The sequence below is a fragment of the Triturus cristatus genome, chromosome 11 (genome assembly GCF_964204655.1).
Source record: "Triturus cristatus chromosome 11, aTriCri1.1, whole genome shotgun sequence".
NCBI classification, from domain to species: domain Eukaryota; kingdom Metazoa; phylum Chordata; class Amphibia; order Caudata; family Salamandridae; genus Triturus; species Triturus cristatus.
In genome coordinates, this window is record NC_140594.1 from 168,124,284 (window position 1) to 168,139,204 (window position 14,921).

The 14,921-nt window shown below is 53.0% G+C and overlaps 1 protein-coding gene across 2 annotated transcripts in view; it reads left to right on the forward strand.

Annotated features, from left to right (window-relative positions):
- Positions 1-14,921, forward strand: part of CAMKK2 (calcium/calmodulin dependent protein kinase kinase 2) — a 378,393-nt gene that overhangs the window by 267,367 nt on the left and 96,105 nt on the right. The window lies entirely within an intron of this gene.

Below are 14,921 nucleotides of genomic sequence, written 5' to 3' on the forward strand. Positions count from 1 at the left end.
ATGTTTTGTGTGCGTTAGAGTAAAACGGAAATTCCAGCAACTGAGGGTGGCGGTGTCTCCACAGGTCTGTGAGGCCTAGATCCCGTAGCCTGGCAAGCCCTGCGTGAGAGAGGGAGCCAACCTGGCTAGTGCACTGCGCCGATCTGTCCATGTCATTGTCAAACACCAGGTTAAGGTCTCCCCCTATCAAAATGTGTTGATCTTAAGTGGCCGTCGCTTCAGTGAGTTCCTCGTGTAGGAATCAACCTTGACCCTCGTTAGGTGCGTAAATAGACCCCACCGTCAGAGTGTCCCCCCCTATGGTAAATTAGTACGTGAGAAGCCTGCCCTTGATTTCGGCTCCTTTCTGTGCCATCCTCCCCTGAAAGCCCTTAGAAACCAGGATAGCCACCCCAGCGGTCTTAGTGGTACTAGAGGAAAAGAATTGTGCCGGGAAAGAGCGGGACAGTAGCCTGTGACAGTTCTTGGGGAGTAAGTGTGTCTCCTGGAGAAGGCAAATGTCCGCCCCAGTGATCTCCAGGTAGGAGAGGAGTGCCCTCCACTTGACGGGATTATTGAGTCCTCTCACATTGAGAGTGAGAATCTTAACTGGGGATAACAGCATCTAGACCTCGGGGGGGAAGCAACGCCAGTCAATAGCTCCTGCAAAGTGAGGACCCTGATGGGGCCTATAGGGAACACCATGTCTCACCAATGTGGGGCAGAAGAATGATGGCACTCTGTGGACCAGGGGTTCCCCTGGAATAGGAAAGAAAGAGGAAGAGTAAGAGAAGGAAGAGAAGAGAGAAAGATCCCGAATACCTGAAACAAAAAAGACAACAGGGCGCAACAAGCGCCAAAATGAATTCGACATACAGTCATAGTCCGTCATCCAGGGATGATCAGAGGAAGAGTCTGTTGGGTGATTGTGTGGCTTATATCAGTTGAGACCCCCCCTCCAACCTCCCAGAGCCTTGAGGGAAGGATACATCATAATAACCACGTTCAGTCACTCGGTTGACGCCTTTGCCAGGGCTTCCGGCAGGGCTTCCAGGGCGGCCATTTGTTCCTTCTTGATCACTGTGGGGTCAGGACGATGGACGCGGCGTCGACGTCTCCGCTGTTGCCATTTTGGTCTACCATCGTTGGACCCGGGGTCTGAGCGCTCCCCCTCGTCTGTGTCTTCTGGAAGAGTGATCCCCAGCAGTTTGTTCGCTTCAGACAGGGAGTGAAGCTGGTACAGTTTGCCATCGTGTCGGAAAACCAGGCGGAACGGATGTCGCCAGGAATAGGCGATGTTGCGTTGGCGGAGGGTCTCAGTGATGGGCCGAAAGTTCTTACGTTTCTGGAGCGTGATGGCGGCAAGGTCAAGGGTGGGCGTCTGGTTGCGAAAGGAGATCTGCCGAAGCGAGCGGGCTTTACGCAAGATTTCTTCCTTGGTATGAAAGTCTTGGACACAGACCAGGATATCTGCTGGCGGTGCCGTCGCTACTCTGGGTGGGCCCACTCTATGTGCACGGTCTAGGTTCAGATCAGCATCCAGTGGGTTGCCTGGGATATGGTTGAAGAGCTCTCGCACATATGTAAAGATATCACTAGCTTCTTCGTTGGTACCCACCCCTCAGATCCTAATGTTGTGGCGGCGGGAACGATTCTCGTGGTCCTCCAGATGAGACTGCACATCAACCTGTTGCTCATGTATTCAGATTACCTCCTGCTGCATAGCCGCCAGCTCGGTGTCCTGGGCATAGCCCCTGTCTTCCAGGGTCGCCACCCTCTTCCCTATATGGTCCACATCTTTACGGATGTCTTTGATCTCTGCTGTGAGGTCACGCTTCACGGTTTGAAGGTCGTCACGCAGGGCAGCGAATAAGGATTCCAAGAAGGCCCGTGTCACTGGTGCTTCTGCGGAGGCAACCACCTGCGCTATGGAGCTCGCCCGCTCCGTGTACCTGGTCCCTCCTCCTTGTGCTTTAGCAAATAAGTCCTTAAGCGATTTGTCTCTGGTGGCCGACCTGTCTTTCCTGCCCCTGGTAGATGTCATACTCAGCGACCTCGCAGTAGGGGTTCCAGCAACCAGAGGTTGGACTAGGGCAGAAGTCACAGCAGCACAGCGTCTACCACTGCAGTGGATTCACACTGTCTCCCGGGGATCAAATCTGTGAGCGCCAACAGGGGGTCACGCTCGGTGCGGAGGAACGTGCCCAGCAGCAGTCAGTCAGGGCCCTTGCTGATGTTAAGGCATCTGCGCTGTCAGGGCCCGGTGAGGGTCGTGTCACGCTGTGGTAAGAGCCAGAGGGAGGCCGAGAAGTAAGGCCAGAAATCCCTCATCTATGCATTGCCACCTCTGGGGGAACAGCAGAATGGTGTGGGGGGAAGATCCAAGCTAGGACAGTGCCCACTGCCACGAGACCAGTACTGAGGGGCGCAGGGCCGCCAGCGCCAGAGGGACCAGCGTGTCCTAGGGCCCGACAGTAATGGGGCCTGGTCTCCAACGGCGAACTCCCGCAGGTCCCCCCTCGTGGGACACGACCAGGTGCGCGATAGGGGCTCAGTACTAAAGAATGTCCGCTTTGTGGCGCTGGGTAGACTAGGTGTCTCCAGAAGGCCTCGAGCAGGAAGAGTTGCAGCGGGGGGGGGGGGGGAGGGGGGCGGCGGCTGAAGCAAGGCCCGCTGCGGGTGCTCCCTGATGTGTTCCGCACGGCCGAAGGCCGATGCACCTCCCGAAGACCCGCCCGGCACCATGCCATACTCGGGCCCCCGCGTGGGACTGCTGTGAGCGCTGGAGCTCGCAAGATGGTGTCCAGTGTGTGGCCGACAGCCCCCGTCGACACCCCCTGGTCAGATGATGTGGTGAGTTGGCAGTAACGGCCCCAGCCGTCGCAGCGGGGCGGGAGATCCGGGTGCGATAAGCACGATGCAGGGTCCACAGCCAGAGGCCCAAGATCAAGGGAGGCCCACTTGTAATGATAGATTGCGCAGATTAACTGGAACCATCCGTGTCTGGCTGGCCCCGGGGAGGTAGGAGCTCGTGGGATGCAGAGTTGTCAGTTGGACTCACCGCTATCTCTCCGCCGGGCGTCCCCTGGGGCTGAAGGCCGTAACGCCTCCCGATATCCCGTCCGCTTGCTCCGATGCACCCGTGCAGGGTCGCCGCTCGCCGCGGGTCCCGCAGAAGAGGCCGCTGCACAGCCTGCCCCGGTGCTCAAGATCTCGTCAAAGTCGCCTCTGCCTCCGCCTGTCGGTCCGGCACAGCGGGAAGTGCCCCCGGGCGATGCTGATGTCGCAGGCAAGCGACAATCTCCGCCTCCAAGGGCTCAGGGCCACGGCCTCACCGCCACGCCGCCCGACGTCTCACGCCACTCTCGGGCGCCCGGATCAAGCTCAGGCCGACAGCCTCGAGCGCAGTCACAGAGACCTGGAGGGGCACTTCGGAGAGTTATAACGGAAACCTGGGTGTTGTAGAAAGTAGTTTAGCCGTTTTCCATGCAATATGAGGCCTGAGGCCGGTGCAAGAAGTTGCCGGGTGGAGGAGAGAAGAAAAAGCACGTCTTAGCTCTCCGCCATCTTGGCCACGCCCCCGTAATCGTTATTCTAAAGGTACGTATAACTGGCCCATGGTGCATTTAGATAAAATGACTGTGAACATTTTATCTATTTGCGCTATATTTGTCATGAGAAGGAGTCTCTCTGTTGTACGTCGTACTGTGTACAGTGCACTGCGTAAATAACTGCCCACACCGTTTCTGTGGGTGCAAAGCATCCTTTTGTTTATTTACACCTTAAAACGCAACTGAAACATGCAGGTCTCAGACTGGCCTGGACCAAACTTTGTTTACACCTCCTTCATTTCCTTCACCTACATGTGCCTCTTTCTGGGTGACACCTAAAATGACCATAAATGACAAGAGCATCCATTGAAAGACATGTTTTGGGTCTCAAAATAACACATGACTTTGCTAGGAGCTAGGAGGTTCATTCGCCAGGTGATGGTGATCATAACCACTTCACTAGGAATGTTGAATTTATTCCCCTGTGACTGTGGTGAATGTGTAGATGAATGTTCAGACAAGTGTCTCCTCCAATCCATGTTCTGGATCTTCTCATCCTGCACCATTCTGTAACCACGCGTGACAGCGTGACAGTTCACTAATACCAATCCAGGCAAAGGAAAGAAATGACTTTCTCACCTCAATGCTGCTGATAAGTTGGAAACTTGGCCCTTCTGAAAAATTGTCTACTTCAAGGTCCATCTCTCATTGGTCCTTATACAGAGGGATGGAGGTAGGGTCTTACAAACACACACATGCTTTCAGGAACCTTGGACTTATCTCAGGACACATGTGAGAGAAACCCCAGATTAATATCAAAATGTATGTCATCTCGGGGGCTAACTGTGTGAAGGTCTCTCAATGTTACCTATGAGATATGTGGCTCTTAGCCTCAGCTCCTTCTCTGCTTCTGCTCTTGATTCCTATTTCTGCACCCCATACTCCTAAATTCCTCACATACCTTTCACCACACTAACTCTCATTACACTTGCTGTGAAAGTTACTCACTTGCAAGAACGAGATTGGTTACACAGGCAATACAGTGTGAAATTAGGGATGTGTGGCCATGAGATTTACCTCATGCTCGACTACGGCTCCTGTACGACCTCCAGGGTCACCAACTTGTCAAAGAGGTCAGAAACATTGGCTTTCAAATAGGTGCCAGAATATGCACCTCTGGGCAATCATTAGTGCAGTTAAGCCCAAATTGTCGAGACCATTTTCTGGTGTTTATTCTGACAGTCAACCAGTTGACTTGGGGTCATTTGTCCACTTTGTGTTTTGCAGGTCTGTCTTCTTTGAACACATTATCAAACCAGACTACACAATGATACATTATTCTACCTTCCCTCACTTCTAGTTTGGCCTTCACCTGTATGACCGCCCAATAGTATCATTAATTCCTCCACTGCCTTTGTAAATATATATCCATAATGAATAATGACACTTCCGTGAGTGGAGACAACAGTGTATCATTTTGGAGAGCTGCTTCTGGTGAGACCTACATGGGATGAGTTGTGTAAGGTGTGCAATGTTGGAAGACATGCTCTAAACGTGGTGCATCATGGTCATTGTGGTGTTGGTGAAAAATTCGAATAGACGCAGTCATGCATGCAGATACCCACCCTTTTATTATTTGGGAATAACCATGACAGTAAGAAGAGCCAGATTTTTAATGGTGTCCGGAATTTGACATGCTTGTAAATGTTTCCTATTCTAACTGGGAGTGAGTTTCATATCTTAGCTGTTTGAGCTGACAAGGAGATTTCACCTTTAGGAGTGGAGCCAGCCTAGATCAAAGAGCTCCATTTGATAGTTGCTCCGGAGCATGGACCAAAGGAAGAGCTGCAGAGGCAACTATGCGCCGATGAGCTATGCATCTTGTTTTGAATCTGTGCAGGTGCAATAATTGCTTCCTCAGATCCAGCTCCCTTGTATGCCTCAAGCTTCACTACTCTCTCTTTTCTCTGTAGAAAGATGCACTCCAGGGGACTTCAGTAGCCCAGAGTCACTTTGTACTAGCCAATCAGATCCGCTTCCAATAGAATTCCTTGATAATTGGTAGCCACAGTTTCAGCAGTACATGCCAATTTATTTAGTGTCGAGCACCAGATCTGTGTTAGATTATTTATATACTATATCTACATACAATGAACCTAAATGGAGCTCATTTAAATAGTCAGTTATACAACAGATGTGACTTAGATCTTTACCATTCAAACCTACGTTGGACACTGCTTTCGTAACAGGGATTATGGAAGTCAGACTCTTCGAATTTCAGATGCATAATCCCTAAGCATAGGAAATGTTAAGTCTGAATTTCTCCTTACCATCTATCCTTTTAAAAAAAAAATCTTTATTGAGTTTTTAACATAGCAGACCAACCTCAAGAGATAAACATTACCACTGAGCGTTATTGACATTGTAATTTGACCATTTAGCGTGTAAGGTATTATTAGCCCTATGAGTGAAGCGACCATAGTCCCAATTGTACGGATACCCTGGGTCTTGTCCCCCAGTCAAAGCAAGACATCACGTGGTTCGAGGCACATCTCATGCGCAATCTCCATCACTCCCAGGACGGGGCTTGGTGCCCGCGTCTATGGCGGGCTGTTCTAGGAGGTATGATTGGAGGGGAGACCTTATGTCACGTGAACGGGAGGTAGGCGGCAAGAGTTCGGCATACGTGTGTAATTGTTCCTGGCAATATATGAGGTCCTGCAACCAGTCTTTAAATTTGGGAGCTCTCCCTCTACCTCATCTGCAGGCGATTCGTCTCCTAGCGAGAAGGAGCGCCAGGGAGATGTATCGGCGCACTGAAGCGGTCGTGTCTCGGTGTATGCTAGGAGCGTAACCAGGGGGTCGTCGGGAACGTGTAGTCCGGTCATCGGGTCAAGCGCCGTCAGCACTTCTGACCAGTAGCCTCGGATGGGAGGGCAGTCCCAAGCTAAGTGTCTAAAATCCGCCCCCTCATATCCACAACGGTCACAGCGGTCAGTGTCACGGAGACAAAGACGCTTCAAGCGCGCGGGCATGAAATAGAGGTGGTGTATGTATTTGTAGTGAATGAGGCGCAGCCTGGTACTGGCAGATATTTTACCAGTCTGTCGGCAGCAAAAGGACCACTGGTCATCAGTAAGGGGGGAGCCGAGTTCTTCCTCCCAGCGGGACCGACCCGAAGAGGGACCGTGTGTACTGTCCTGTAGGGTGGTGGGGTATAGCAGCGATACAACATGTGTGGGGGTAGTTCGCTGGAGGAGGGCATGTAACAGGGTCATAATGGGGGGCTCCTGCGGGAAGCACAATGTGGCGGCCTTAACATCTTGCCGCAGCCTAATGTAGAAAAATCGCCCCGGGGGTAGGTGGGGTAGTGCCAAAGAATTCCTCACTGGTACAGAATGTTCCATTGACATATAGCTTTCCCCAGGTCTGAATGGAGAGGTACCAGAGGAGCTGGCGGCAGCCTCCCTCTTGCGTGACAGGGAGATTAAGCATACCTTGGAGGGGGAGCAAGGGGGAGTAGAGGAGAGTTGCGTGGAGGCGGTGGGCCAGGTCTCGCCAAGCGCTGGTGGTGCAGCCTACTGTGGTGGAGGCTAGGCGTCTAGGAACGGCAGGTGCGCTTAGGTAGGCTGAGCAGGGGGTCGGGGTCATATATCTGTTTTCAACTGCTAGATGAGGCATATTAGGGGGTGGTTTATCCAGTATGCAGCGAAGTGGGCCTGAGCACAGCTGAAATATACTTCCAAATCTGGGATTTCAAAGCCTCCTGCATTAAAGTGCCGATTGGCATGGCAATCCACCTGGTGATTTTGTCGGTAAGGAGGTCTAGCACGTGCCCATAGTTGGCTGCCATCAAGTCATTCCGGTTACGAGTAATGACTATTCCGATGTAGGTGATTGTGTCTTCACACCACGTGAGGGGGTAGTCTGGTATGAACCGTGCAGTGGCATCAGTGAGGGGGAAAAGCTGGGATTTCCCCCAGTTTATGTTGACCCCAGAGAGTTGCCCAAAGAGAATGAGTAGCCTTAAAATAGGGATAAGACTGTCTTCCGGATTGCGGAGGTAGAGAGTGAGGTCATCAGCGTATAAGGAAATTAAGATTTGCCTTTCGGGATATATGAGGGCATGGTCGTGGTAGTGCTGGCGGACTTTAGCGGCCAGGGGCTCAATAGCCAGGGCAAAAATGAGGGGCGAGAGGGGGCATCCTTGTCTGGTACCTCTGGCTATTGCAAAAGGATAAGATCTAGCCCCATTAACCAAAATGCTGGCCTGCAGGCCTGTATATAGTAGGTTAATCCATGCCAAAAAGGGAGCGGGGGAATCCCATACACTGAAGAATAAACGCAAAGTATTCCCACTCTAGGGTATCGAATGCTTTTGGTGGCGTCAAGGAAGACAGCCACCGCGTGTGTGTCAGGGTCAATGTCCTGCATGAGATGTACCTCTGCTTGGTACAAATCCCGACTGGTCAGGGCGGACCAGGGCAGTCATGAGGGGGCTAATACAGTTCGCGATCAGCTTTGCTAAGATTTTGGCATCTACGTTTATGAGAGAGAGGGACCTATAGGAGTCGCATTGTGTGGCCAGTTTCCCAGGCTTCAGTATGGATATTATTAGCGGCTCTCCCATTGTCGGGGGCAGTATGCCAATTTCATGAGCTTCCTCAAAGACATGCCGCAGTACTGGGATAAGTAAGTGGCGGTAGGTTTTATAGAATTCAGCTGGGAGGCCGGCTGGGCCGGAGGCCTTACCAGATTGTAGTTGCATTATATCAGTTATTATATCTTCGTCCTCGTGATGTGCAAGGGGAAATTCCCGTTGTGTGTGCCCAAGCCAAGCAATTGCAGTGTCGTCAAAGAAGGGGGCAAATTTGACGGGTTGTGTCCTGTGTGAGGTGTAGAGGGTTTTGTAAAAGCGCCTAAAGGCGGCTGCTATATCTGGGGTATTTCTGTGCAGATGACCGCCCTCGTCAGCGATTTCAAGGACAGTGTTGGAGAACCTAAGTGGGCGAAATAGGGCTGCGAGCGCTTTCTCTGGTCTCTCTCCCTCCCCATAGCAGCGGGCCTGGTGATATTTCCATCTGAATCTACACTTCCTCTCAGCCGTCTCCTGATAGTCAGTGAGCAGGTCCCTCAGGCGCGACTGTAGTTCTGGGGTGGGAGCGGTCTGCATCTGTGCTTCCGTTTGTTTGAACTCGGTCTCTAACTTACGAAGCGTGGAGTGAATGTCCTTCAGGATCCCCCCCGTCCTTGGCGATGCAGATTCTGCCCACAATGACCTTGAAGGCCTCCCATAGTTCGGAGTATTGTGTGACTGAGTGTTTGTTGCTGGGGAAGAAATCAACAATCTCTTGTTCAAGTTCAGTCTAAAATATGGGGTCCAACAGGGCCTGCGGGGGTAAGCACCAGGACAAGTATGGTGATTCTTCGTGAGGGGGTAAAAATGTGATGAGCACCGGCGAATGGTCGGAGTATGTGCGAGGGAGTTGGGAAGCCCATGATAGCCACGGGGCTAATCCTCTAGAGAGAAGCCAACCATCAATCCTCGACCAGGAGGATTGGGCAGTGAAGAAGCAGGAGCCCTCCCTATCGTGGGGGTGAAGGGTGCGCCAGGCGTCGACGAGGCCGTGGTCTGTGATGATGTGGTTAAGGGTGTACTGCGCTTTGGAATAGTGGTGAGGGTGTGGATGTGACCGGTCAAGCGACGGATCGAGGGTGATGTTAAAATCTCCTCCCCATAACACGTGTCGAGCCAGTGTCCAGAATCTTGCCCCAAAGGACCTGGAAGAATTCAGGATCGTCCATGTTCGGTCCATAGCATGACACAATCATTATAGATTGAGCAGCCAGTCAGCCCCATAGGATACTGTAACGGCCCTGTGGATCAGCATACGATCCAATGGGGGTGTATGGGAGTGTGCATTTAACCAAAATAACTGTGCCACGTGCATAAGTGGAGTATAAGGAGAAACACCTGCAGGTCGCCCATCGGGATGCGAATGAAGCTGGTGCAGTGGGGCTGAGATGCGTCTCCTGGAGCACAGCGCAGTGTATATAGTGTCGGTCTAAGTAAGAGAGGATGTGCCGGCGCTTACGGGGGTCTCCCCGGCCTCTCACGTTCCATGTCAAGACGTTATATTTGGGGGGGCTAGATCGGTTCTCCACGGTCATACGTCGGGAGTGCTGTAGTGTTTTGTAGGGCATTTAAACAGGTCTTGCAAGAATTTGCCAAGTCAGCAGTAAGTGGCGTGAAAGAAAACCCCACCCACACCCCACCCACATCAGCAGCCCAATCCTGCCGTGTCATGTTACCCTCCCTCCCATCCCCAATGCCTCATGTTCCATGCTCCCAACAGAGGAGGGTGGATGCGGGGCTGTGAATACGCTAAACCAAAACAGAGTTCCCTGAGTGGGTAGCGGCCAGAGGGCAAACCAGAGACCCCTCGCAGCGGCGAGGGTGCTCAGTTGATATGGGTAGAGAGTCTCATCTGTCCCAGAGGTGTTGAGGTGAGATCCGCCAGTGGAGGAGTGGCTAGGACGTCCACAGGAAAGGTTGGGCAGATGTCGTGCAGCAGTCTATGATGAAGGGCATAATTGTCCCAGCGCTGAGCTAAGGGGGATCAGCGGCCATGAATGTTCTCAAGTGAAGGTAGTTTCAGAGATCTCAGGGTGGGGTAAAATCATCACTCTACATCTGATGTGCCGCCCTCGCCAATGGATCGAGTGGAGGGGGATGCACGGCCTGCAGGTCCTTTGGGCAGGGTCTTGATAAAGTCATGGACATGCTGAGGGTTGGTGAAGAAATGTTGCTTCCCTTGATGAGTGACTTTAAGGCATGCAGGGGAAAGCATAGCGTAAGCAATGTTCAGTTGAAGCTTTTTCTTCACTTAGAGGAATTTCCGGTGCCCCTCCTGGATGGCCATAGTGAAGTCTGGGTATAGTGAGACCTCCATGCCCTCAAAGAGTACTCTCCCACGCTCCCTGGCGAGTTGCAGCGCGGTATCCCGATCCCTATAGTTGAGGAGCCTTGCAATAATGGGGCGAGGAGGGGTGCCAGGGACAGGGCAAGGGGCCAATGAGCGATGTGCTCTCTCGATGTTGAAGACCGTCGAAAAGGCCTCCCTACCAAAGGCCGTAGTAAGCATGCGCTCCACAAATTCTTCCTTTTTGCCCGTGGCGTTGGATTCCGGCACTCCTAGGATCCGCAGGTTGTTGCGTCTCGAGCGAGATTCTAGGTCTTCATTTTTTGCGGCGATGACCTTCAGGACCCTTTTCATGTCAAGCGTTTTGTTCGCCGGCGTGGTGGAGGTATCTTCCAGATCGGAAATGCGGCGCTCCGTTTCCTTGATGCGTTCCTCATGTTGCTTGCTTTTGTGTGGGAGAGTGTCCATACGAGCGTTCATAGCGTCCATCTTTGTCTTTATGGAGGACAGACTGGATTGAATGACCAGTAAAATTGCTTTTAGGTCCTCCGTGGATGTGGGTTGTTCTGGAGTGGGGGCAACGGCCTGTTCCCCCTCCATGTATGCCTGTGTTCTTTTGGACTTTCGGGCTTCAAAGATAAGCTTGGGTTGTTTGCCGTCAGTTCTTTCCATGGCGATGAGTGCGACGCAGTGGGAGGCAGGCGGGCGAGGGCGCCTTTAGGGTTGTCACCCGGTGCAGCGAAAGGATAATGCGGCCACAGTCAAATACGTGCTATAAAGCGACTACAGTAATATCCAACTGGGAGCGTGTGGAGGGCCGGAGAGACGAGTGTCACAGGGGACAAGCAAGTCACAGTAGGCCCAGGCTGCAGAGGCACCTCAGTCCCAGCATTAGTGCACAGGCCCAGGCGAGGCGGAGATGCTGGGTGGGTGGCAGCGGCCTATGGTCCTCAGGGCGGCCGGGTGTCATCAGTGCAGTAGACTCCCAGAGCCGTGTGGCGGAGGAGGTCGGGAGGTGGTAGCTCTGCAGGGCGGTTTCAGGTGGCTCTCTTGGATGGTGCAGCGATAGCGCAAGTCCCAAGGAGGCCCGGGGTTCTGCTGGGAGAGTTTGCTGGAGTAGCCGATGTAGGCCGGGCACGCGGTCCAGGCGGAGAGGGAGCGAGCCACAGGCAGCAAAGGGAGCGCACCCACCTCCTCAGGCACACTCAGCAGATCAAATCATGTTTGGACACCCATCCACAGGTAGTGGGCATCCCGGGAAGCGAAGGTATGTGGTAGGGGCAGGCGTGGGTCCGCAAGAGCGTGGAGGGCTGGTGCAGTCTCCTCCAGCATAGGGTGGTCGCAGGCGGCTTTCGGGGTTGTGGCAGCATTAGCGCAAACCCCAAGGAGCACCGTCGTGAGAGTCTGGTGGAGGAGCTGATGAGTGCCAGCCACGCAGCAGCAGTGATGAGCGCGGCCTACGTCTCAGGCGCACTCACCGGACTATGCCACGTTGGGTCTCCTATCCGCTGGAGCAGGCAGCACAGGCGGCGATGGGCTGGGCGGCCCCCTTCAGTGAAAGGCTGTCGCAGGCGGCCTTCAAGGCTGGAGCAGCGGCCGAGGAAGCCCCGAGGAGGTCAGGGGGGCTACTGGGAGCCAAAGCAGGCCAGTCTCACGGCCCAGGTGAGGGAGGATCGAGCGTCAGGCAGCAATGGGAGTGCAGTCTACTTCTCAAGGCCTCGCCGGGTCCCCCGGTCGTAGAAATGGGCCGCACAGGTGGCGGTGGTGTGGGGCCTGAACATGCGTGGGTCCGCAGGGGCGCAGGGAACTAATGCGGCTCCCTCCGGTGCAGGGCCGCCGCACCGGACCCACAGGCAGCCCCGCAACCGAGGCAATCCCTGAGGTGTGGGAGCCCCGTGGAGATGTTGGCTGCAGTGGGCGGCAGTGCAGGACCGATTCTGGCCGAGGCTGTGCTGGTTTTATAGCGATGGCTGCAGACCTAGGCGGAATTGGCGGCCGCCATCTTAGGCCGCACAGGCCTGACTTTCGAGATGGCGCCTCCCGGAGTGTACAGTCTTTTTGCAGCAGGGATGGCGGCAGTGGCGGATAGCGGGTGGGCTTCGCTTTATGACAGCAATATTTCCGAAGATTTGGGGCAGGTTGTGAGCAGGATAATGAGCGGTTGGTGCCCTGAGCTGCAATTGCCTCACGTAGGTGCGGCCATCTTGCTTGGCGCCCTCTAACGCCCCCCTCCTTACCATTTATCCTTAAACTATTTAGTGCGGGCGCCTGCCAACGGCTGAAGTCGCAATACCTCCACAGTGCATTGATCAGCCATTTGCTGACACTGGGGAGACTTTAAAATGACCCTCTGATGCTCACACCAGAGAGATTCCTTTATTTCATTTTCAGCTCAGGCTGCTCGGGAAGAGTTACCCGAGCAGACCCAGGTTTTTTTTTTCCTTTGGGTAATAACGATCAGCACGCAGGGCGTCATTGATTGAGTTGGGGAAGAATCTCAACTCAGTGGATCCCTGCTTAGGGACGGCCTTAGAAGTCTGATCCCCAAGCAGTAATCCACCCTCTAGACACCAGGGATTTTTGGCAGGAGGAGGGCCGATTGGACAGGAGCTTGTGCTGACCTCAGCACCCCTCCCCCCCCCAAAAAAAGTTTTAGTCTATCTGTGCCCCTGGGGGGGGGGGTGGATTGGGGCGATTACCCTAAATCTGCCAACTAGACATCAGTGATATATATTTAAAAAACTGGGGTGTTGGCTACCCGGCATGGCCTTCCCCCAGCCCAAAAGATTAGAGGTTAACCCCAACCTGCCTTCCCTGGGGGAGCAGAAAGGCCACTAGACACCAGAGTATATACAAAAAAATTAAAACATAGAGTGGGGGCTGACCACCTTGGTCATGGCCATATACCCCCACCCCAAAAAAGAATACAACAGGTGGGGGCTGACCACCTTGGTCATGGCCATATACCCCCACCCCAAAAAAGAATGCAACAGTCATTCTGCCCCCCCCCACCGTCCCCCCGGGAGGCAGATTGGAGATTTGCTCCAATCTGCCTCCCAGGGGCGGGGCAGAAATCCCACTCTATACCAGGAATATATATATATATATTTTAAAAAGTAAAAAGGAAACGTAGGGGAGGGCATGGCCATGCTCCTACCCCAACAGGCTTTTTGTTCCTCAATCTGTCTTCCCCATGGGGCTTACAGCCTACCAGACACCAGAGAGTGTTATATATATATATATATATATATATATATATATATATACACACACACATTGGGGTAGGGGCTTCCACCATGCACAGGGCCATGCGCACCCTTCTAAAGCAGCAAACAGGTTTTTCTGACCCCCTCCCCCCCACCCACAGACAGATAGGGAGTTTGCCCCTGGTGCTGGAACAGAAAGCCCACTAAACACCTGGGATTTGAAAAATCGTCAAAACAAAAAAAGGATGGGTCAATATGCCCTGACATTGAGCAATACCCCCAACCCAAGAGGTACAATATTGTCTTCCTGCCCCCTGTTGGCAGATAGGCAGCTTGTCTCAATTGAGGTGGTTGCCCCAAACCTGCACCCCGGTGGGGGGCCTGTATAAAGTCCACTAGATATCAGGGATTTAGCATTTGAGGCAAAAGAAAGGGATGCATGGTCGCACTCTGGCATTGGCCATACTCCCACTCCAAAAGGGCCAAACTAGACTTTTTGCCGCCCCGCTTCCAGGGGCAGACAGGAGGTTTGCCCCCAATTTGCCCGTAGGCCGGCTGAAAGCTCACTAGATACAGAGAATTTCAAAATGGGTTCGGATACCCTGGCATCGAGACATCCCTTCACCCCAGAAGGGGCAATAGTGTTTTCTGCTCTCTCGGGTTAGATAGGAGATTTGTCCTAGTTGGGGATGTTTCCCCAAATCTGCTCCACGGGGGATAGAAAGCCCACTAGAAACCAGGGAATTTGCATTTAGGGCAAAAGAAAGGGGTGTAGGCATCGCACTCTGACATTTTTCCATACTCTCACCCCAAAATGGGCAAACCAGTATTTTGGCCTCTCTTGGGTGCAGAGAGTAGGTTTGCCCTTGGGGGGCAGAAAGCCCCTTGGATGGCAGGAATATTTATTTTATAAAATAATGGGGTGAGGTCTGACTAATCCTGCTTCAGGCCCCACCTCTTCCTCTGTTTACTAAAACATACCCCTCCCAATGGCAAGTGAGAAGACATTTGATTATTTTTGGGTGTTGTGGAGATGTCAACATTGCCTGCCAAAAAACAGACCTGATTTAGCCCTGGTGTAGCTGCATTAACTGGGCTCGGCCTCCACCCATGGAAGCCTCCCAAACCAGTACATTTCTGAAAACTAGACACCGGGAAGAGTCAGGGCGGTATGCATTGCATGACTCCCACAACATTTTCTTAGCCACAATGCCCTCAAAAATTCCAACTTTCCCAAAAATCATGCATTTTCTGTGCATTTC